The sequence below is a fragment of the Microtus ochrogaster genome, chromosome 16, assembly GCF_000317375.1.
Source record: "Microtus ochrogaster isolate Prairie Vole_2 chromosome 16, MicOch1.0, whole genome shotgun sequence".
NCBI lineage: Eukaryota > Metazoa > Chordata > Mammalia > Rodentia > Cricetidae > Microtus > Microtus ochrogaster.
In genome coordinates, this window is record NC_022018.1 from 52,296,224 (window position 1) to 52,303,408 (window position 7,185).

The following is a 7,185-nucleotide window of genomic DNA, read 5'->3' on the forward strand; positions in this document are numbered from 1 at the left end:
AAAAAAAAAGTCATGAGACACAGAGCTAATAGGATGGGAAGTACACATAGGAAGTAAACAAGCCTTGGGGCAGTGCATAGATTGATAGAAATAGGTGATTTAAATTATAAGAGCTACCTAAAAACAATCCTAAGCTCTCAGTCGAGCATTTATCATTAATATTAAGTCTCAGAAAGATTATTTAGGAGCAGCTGTAGGGACACAGAGAAACTCCGCCTACAAAGAACCACCCCCTGACAAGACTGGCGCTCTCTTACAAGTCCACAGTGGGCTGACCCCAGGCTGAGGGAAAGCCTGCATGCACACCAGGGCACACAGCACAGAGCTGATTCTCAGAAATGGGAGAGATGGAGCTTCCTTGACATTGTTTAATTCCGTGTGTGTGTGTGTGTGTGTGTGTGTGTGTGTGTGTGTGTGTGTGTGTGTGTGTGTGTGTGTGTGTGTGTGTATGTGTGTATCTCCCTGCAGTAGAGAAAATGTGAAAACTGTAAAAACGTTAGTTGAATGTGAGAAAAAGAAGCAGAGGCCCCAGCAATCACAAGGATTTTGACAAGGAGCAGGCTAGTATAGGACCATTTTCAAGAGTAGCAAAGGAAACATGCTGCTACAACATTGGGCAATAACTGCTTTAAAAGGAAAGATGGGCAAGGGACACATTTGATTTACAAAGTCACTGTGGTATAGTAGTCAAATGCCCATTTTCAGCAGAGAAAAAGATCACAGAGAAAAGGGAAAACACAGCCATGCCCAGTGGTGCCCCCTTCTAATCCCAGTTATCCAGGAAAACACAGCCATGCCTGGTTGTGCCCCCTTCTAATTCCAGCTATCCAGGAAAATACAGCTATGCCCAATGTGCCTCCTTCTAATCCCAGCTATCCAGGAAGCCGAGGCAGGAAGACTGCAAATCCAGGGCCTGCCTGGACGGCCTGGTGACTTTAAGGCCAGCCTGGAGGATTCAATGTCTCAAAAACAGTACGCCTCATTTGAAGCAATGAAATAAACTGACAGAGACCATCACTGGGGAGCCTACATGTTGAAGTTATTTGACAAAGATGTAAAACAATTGTTTCAAATACACACCAAGAACTGAAAAAAATAGGAACCGCAGAGTAAAGGAAAATGGGACAGAAGCAGGGATGAAATGGGACAGACTATCAATAAACAGAAATTAGAAGAGCAAGCAAGCAGAAATTTCGGTAAGTACAATAATAAAATAATTAAAAATTCACGGAAGAAGTCAACAGCAGCTTTGAGCAGCTAGAACGCAGGATGACTGGATTCGGACAGAGCAGTTTGAGATCCTGAGTCTAAGGACAGAAAGAGCAAGAGCGAAGAGCCGGAACAGAGCCCAGGGGACCTGCTGAGTCCATCATCATATACTTTGTGAAGACCGGAGGGACGGTGCACAGCAAGGCAGCAACAGAAACCAGAGACCAGTCTTCAACTCAAGCGGAGAGAAGCCACATGCCACACACACACACAGCCAAAGTGTGAAACAAAAAGGTAATGTCAGTCGAGAATTCTGTCCTCAGCACAAACAGTTTCTGCAGAGGAGGCTGAAGCTAACACAGTCTCAGGTAAATGAATTGTTGATGCCAAACTGTCCTTGCAAGAAATGCTAAAAGGATTGGCCAGTCTGAAATAAAAGCATACAACTTGAAGCAATAAAAAGAAAGAGAAACTTCCAATGAAGATAAATTCAAGGGAAAATATAAATGCCAGGTCATTTTTAAAATTGTTTTTTTATTTGCTCTTTGATCAGAAAGACCAATGAATAAAACAGTGTGCACCTACATCACTGAGCGCACAATGTAAAACGATGTGGCTTGTGACGTCGGTTCCCTCCAGGAGTGGACAGAACTGTGCAGACTATAGCATTGCACACTGTCAAAACTAATTCAGCGTCTATTTGAATTAGATTGCTATAACTCGGGGCTGGAGAGATGGTTCAGTGGTCAAGAGTACTTGCTGCTCTTGCAGGGGACCCAGGTTCCTGTTCTCAGCACCCACATGGCTGCTTGTCTTAGTTAGGGTTTCTATTGCTGTGAAGAGACACCATGGCAACGGCAACTCTTATAAACAAACAGACAAACAAAAAAACATTTCATTGGGATGGCTCACTTACAGTTCAGAGGTTCTGTCCATCATCATCATGGCAGGGCACATGGCAGCATGTGGGCAGACATGGCTGGAGCTGAGAGCGCTATTTCATCTTGCAGGCAGCAGGAAGTCGACTGAACAGTCACACTGAGGCAAGCTTAAGTAAAAGAGACCTCAAAGCCCGCCCCCACAGTGACACACTTCCTCCAACAAAACCACACCACCTAATAGTGTCATTCCCTTTGGGGGCCATTTTTCTTTCAAACCACCACAGCTACTCAGGACTGCCTTTAATCCTAGCTCTGGGGGGATTCAGTGCTTTCTTCTGACCTCCATGAGCACCTTCATTCACGTGCACAATACACTACACGGAGACCCAAAGCACATAATTAAAAATGATAAAAACAAATCTTTAGAAAGGAACAATGCCCACTTTCACCATTTCTGTTCCTCACGTTAGAATTCCTAGCCTGACCTAGACATGGTGGCCCATAGTGTAATCCCAGCACTCAAAAGCCTAAGGCAAGGAGATTACTGTGAGTCTGAAGCCAGCCTGGGCTACACAGCATATACCAGGCTAGCCAGGGCTATGTATCAAGACCCTGTCTCAAAAATAGAGAATTTAAAAGTTTAAACCAGAACAATTAAGCAGAAAAGAGAAATAAAAGACTTTCAAATTCAAAAGAAGTAAAATTATCTTTATTCAACAGCATGACCTTATAGAACATATAGTATACAATGTATAGGTGATATGCGTAGAAATGTCATGTATATGACATGCGTATATATACATATACATACGTACGTACGTACGTATGTATGTATGTATGTATGTATGTATGTATGTATGTATGTATGTATGTATATATATAATAGACACTAGAGAAAGAGAAATGCCAGAAAATTATACCTGGGGGAAAAAGTGAAACAAAAAACTATCAGAACCAAGAAATGAATTATCAAAAGTTCGGGGCACAAAAACAACATGCTAGAATGTGTTGTGTTTCTAGAGATTAAAAACAAAAACGAAATCATGAAAATTACTTGATTAACATGAAAAAGTGATGAAGTACTGATTCCCGTAGTGAAGGGCGCGGGTGACCTACGCATGCGCTAAAGCACTGCGGGAAGGAAATCAGAGCCGGTAAGCAGACGCCGCCTGGTTCCCTGCTCCTGCCGGTGTTCCCTGCACCCCGTGAAAGGCTGCCCGCTGTCAGCATCACCAACAGCCGCAAATGCTTCCAAAGTCTCGACGGCATTTTTTTATAGAAATGAAAACCCCACGCTTAAACTCATGTGGAACCTCAGAAGAAACCAGAGAAACAAAATAATCTCTAAAAAGGATAGACTGGGAGGACCCATGCTTGCAACTTCAGAGCTTACCACGAAGCTATGGGCACCAGAAGCTGTGGTCTGGCAGGGTGACAGACACACGGACTAGTGGGATGGAACCCAGAAGGAGAGACAGGCTTCCCATGCACGGGGAGGGATTCTCTATTTTGTTGCCAAGACCACTCACTGGGAAAAGCATCCTTCAACCAAAAATGGTTGGGGGGAAACTCGATATCCTCTTCACAAGAAAGACCAGCAATGGGCCCTTATCTCGGACCATTATACAAATTAACTCCAAATGAATCAAAAACCTAAACTTTAGAACCAACACTAAAAATACCCGGAAGGAAGCACAGGTGATAAAAAGACATCATGCAAATCAAACCACAGAGGCTCATACCAACGACACATGTGAAGATCCACTGCTAGGGGCTGGTGACATTGACCTCCGGGATTGACCTTTGGGACTCACCGGTGGAAGGAGAGTTTGTAAGTTGTCCTCTGACTTCAGCAGGCGTGCTGTGGAACCCATGCATACGTGCACTTTCACAATGCGCGCACACACATACATACAATAATACATGCCAAGAAAATGTTTAATCTACTACCATACAAGGAACAGAAATCACAACAGAATTCACAATGGGCAAAGGTCTGAACAGTCGTTTGGCCAAAGACGACATCGAAACAGTCAATGAACTCACGGAAAGGTTTTCAACATTGTTAATTACGAAGGAAACATGCTCAGACTGTAGGGAGAAGGCACTTCCTAACCCCTGGCACAGATGCTGCTGTTAGAACTGAAAAGAACAAATGCTGGCCAGATGTAGAGGAACCGGCACCTCTGTGCTTGGCTGATGGAACTGGAGAGTGGCATGTTGCCCGGCAACAACCTGGTGGTTCTTCAGGAAGTCAAATGATGAGTGAGCATGTGAGTCAGCAATCCCACTTCATCAGGATTTGAAGAAAATACAGCCACATCCGTAACAATGCCATTGCAACAGTCTGGAGCCAAGGCAACACAAGTGTCCCCTGAGGGATCTATGGAGCAATAAAAGGTGACTTGGAAATAGGATGGAATAGTCTCCAGCCATGAAAAGGATGGGGATGCTGACACACTGTGAAATAGATGAAAATACTGTGCTAAGTGAAACAAGCCAGGCACTGAAAGATGCCCACGGCATGACTCTCCTGACATGACCTATATGGAGGAGATAAATTAAGAGACAACAATTGCACAGTGGTTGCCAGGATCCAGGAGTAACTGCAAATGGGGTCAGAGGTCAACTGGGGATGCTGAGAAAGCTGTGGAGAAGGATGGAGGGGATGGCAAACAATACTATAATATGGTCTTTTTTTTTCTTTGTGTGTATGTGTGTGTGTGTGTGTGATGTGTGTGTATGTGTGTGTGTGTGTGTGTGATGTGTGTGTGTGCACGTGTGAAGCACCCATGCTGCAGTGTGCACGTAGGGGTCAGAAGGCAGCACTGGATGTCTGTCCACCCCTTCTATGTCCCAACAAGGTCTCTTTGTTGCTCTTAGCTGTGGATAGCAGGCTAACTGGCTCCTAAGCTCCTGGGGAGTCTCCTGTCTCCACCTCCTGTCTCCTAGTAGGAGCTCTGGAGTGACACAGGCATGTTACTGCAAGTGGCTTTACATGGAGTCTTGGGATTTGAACTCAGGTCCTCATGCTTATGTGGCAAGGGCTTTTTGTTTGTTTTTGTTTTGGAGACAGGGTTTCTCTCTGTAACAGTTCTGGATATCTTGAAACTTGCCCTGTAGACCAGGCTGGCCTCAAACTCACACAGATCCACCTGCTTCTGCCTCCCAAGTGCTGGGATTAAAGGCATGTGCCACCACTGCCTGGAAGCCATTGTGATACTCTTAATCCTGCTCAACTATATAATTAAAAATGTAAAGACCAACTAATTTATGTTGTGCATAGTTTGTCACAATTGAAACACAAACAGGGGTAGGAAACAAAGGCAGCTGGACAGTGTCAGCTGTGTTGGGGTGTCAGATGGGTTCCGGGCCAAGCTAGTTTTCCCCTAGCCCCTCACAAGAGGAAACCTCCATCTTTATGAACAGTGTGGCCTGTGAGTAAGCAGTCGTCCAGTGCTGGGTGACTTAAGTCTCTGTAGGCTCAGCTACTACCAGGCCACGACCAGGTTGCTTGCCCACACCACGAGGCTGTGATCCTTTCTGGTGTCCTGGGAAGCCTGCTCTGCCACTGTAATCAGTCCCTCTGATTGTCCCAGTTTTCCTCATCCCAGTCGGAACACTGCATCCAGAAAGGACCCACCGCTTCTGCCCTCCTAGTCTGTCACTGAGACGATTAAGTCCTCATCGAGTGCCCACTCTCAATTCTTCAGCTTAAACCTCAGCAGCAGACCAGCTGGGTCACATGTCAATTCTATGCTTAATCTCTTCAGGGAGATAAGAAAATGTTAGGCCCACAGTCTTCTTAGTTATTCATATTTACTGGAGAAGTGGAAAACAATAAAAACAGGCTACACTTCCTTTCACCTGCTGCCCGGTTTGCCCGGCCACGTTGGTCATAGAAGCTTGTGACTGCAATGGGCGGTGGTTAACTCAAGGCTGTTAGGGGCTGAGAACAATGGGAATGCTAGCTGCAGAGGAAACACTGTAGCAACCACTTCCTCAGGGCTCAGGGAACATGGCGGAAGAGGGGCACCGAGAATGTCAGTGCTGGAAGATGGAGAGGATTGTACAATGATGTCTCCCAGGCACGTTGCACACATGATCTCTCACGGCAGCATTGGTTACTGCCTCAAGGTTTGCACAAGATCAACCAGTTACAAATTCTAGCATGGAGGGGGGAGGGGGACCCCAAGGTCCCACCCTTGGATGATGGCTGCAGAGGGAGGGAAAGTCACTTTTCCTTAAGAGTGTGAACTTGGGGGCTGGAGAGATGGCTCAGCGGTTAAGAGCATTGACAGCTCTTCCAGAGGACCTGGGTTCAATTCCCAACACCCACATGGCTCACAACTGTCTGCAATTCCAGTTCCAGGGAACCCCAGCACCATCACACAGACATACATGCACACAAAATACCAATGCACATAAAATAAAAATAAACAAAATAAAAAAAAGTGTGTACACTGGTAGGTTCCCATGTCCCAATGGGTGACCTCGTGCCCATGAGTATCTAGACAGCACAAATTGTACTCAGGAGGCTAAAATAGATGAATGAATGAATGAATGAATGAATGAATGAGGAAAGGAAGAGGAAGAAGAAGAAACACTTATGAAAGGAGCACCCAAAATGGGGGAATGTTTGGGGTGGCAATGATCAAAGTACATTGTATACGTGTATGAAATTTTCAACGAATACATAGTAATTTATATTTTTGTTGCTGTTTTTGCTTTTCAAGATAGGGTTTCTCTGTATAGCCTTGGCTGTCCTGCAATTTGCTCTGTAGACCAGACTGTCCTCGAACTCACAGAGATCTGCCTGCCTCTGCCTCCCAAGTGCTGGGATTAAAGGCATGTGTCACATGCCCAGCTAAAAATTTGTATTTTTAAGAAGAAAGCATATAGAGGCTGGGAACATAGCTCAGGTCGCAGAATGCCTAATCTACACGAAGCTATGGGTTCCATCTCCAGCACCCAGTAAACCAGGCATGGTAGTGCATGGTTGTAACCCCAGTGCTCAGCAGGTGGAGACAGGAGGATCAGAAGTTCAAAGTCATCTTCATCTACACAGAGTCCGAGAACAGCTTTAGCTACATAA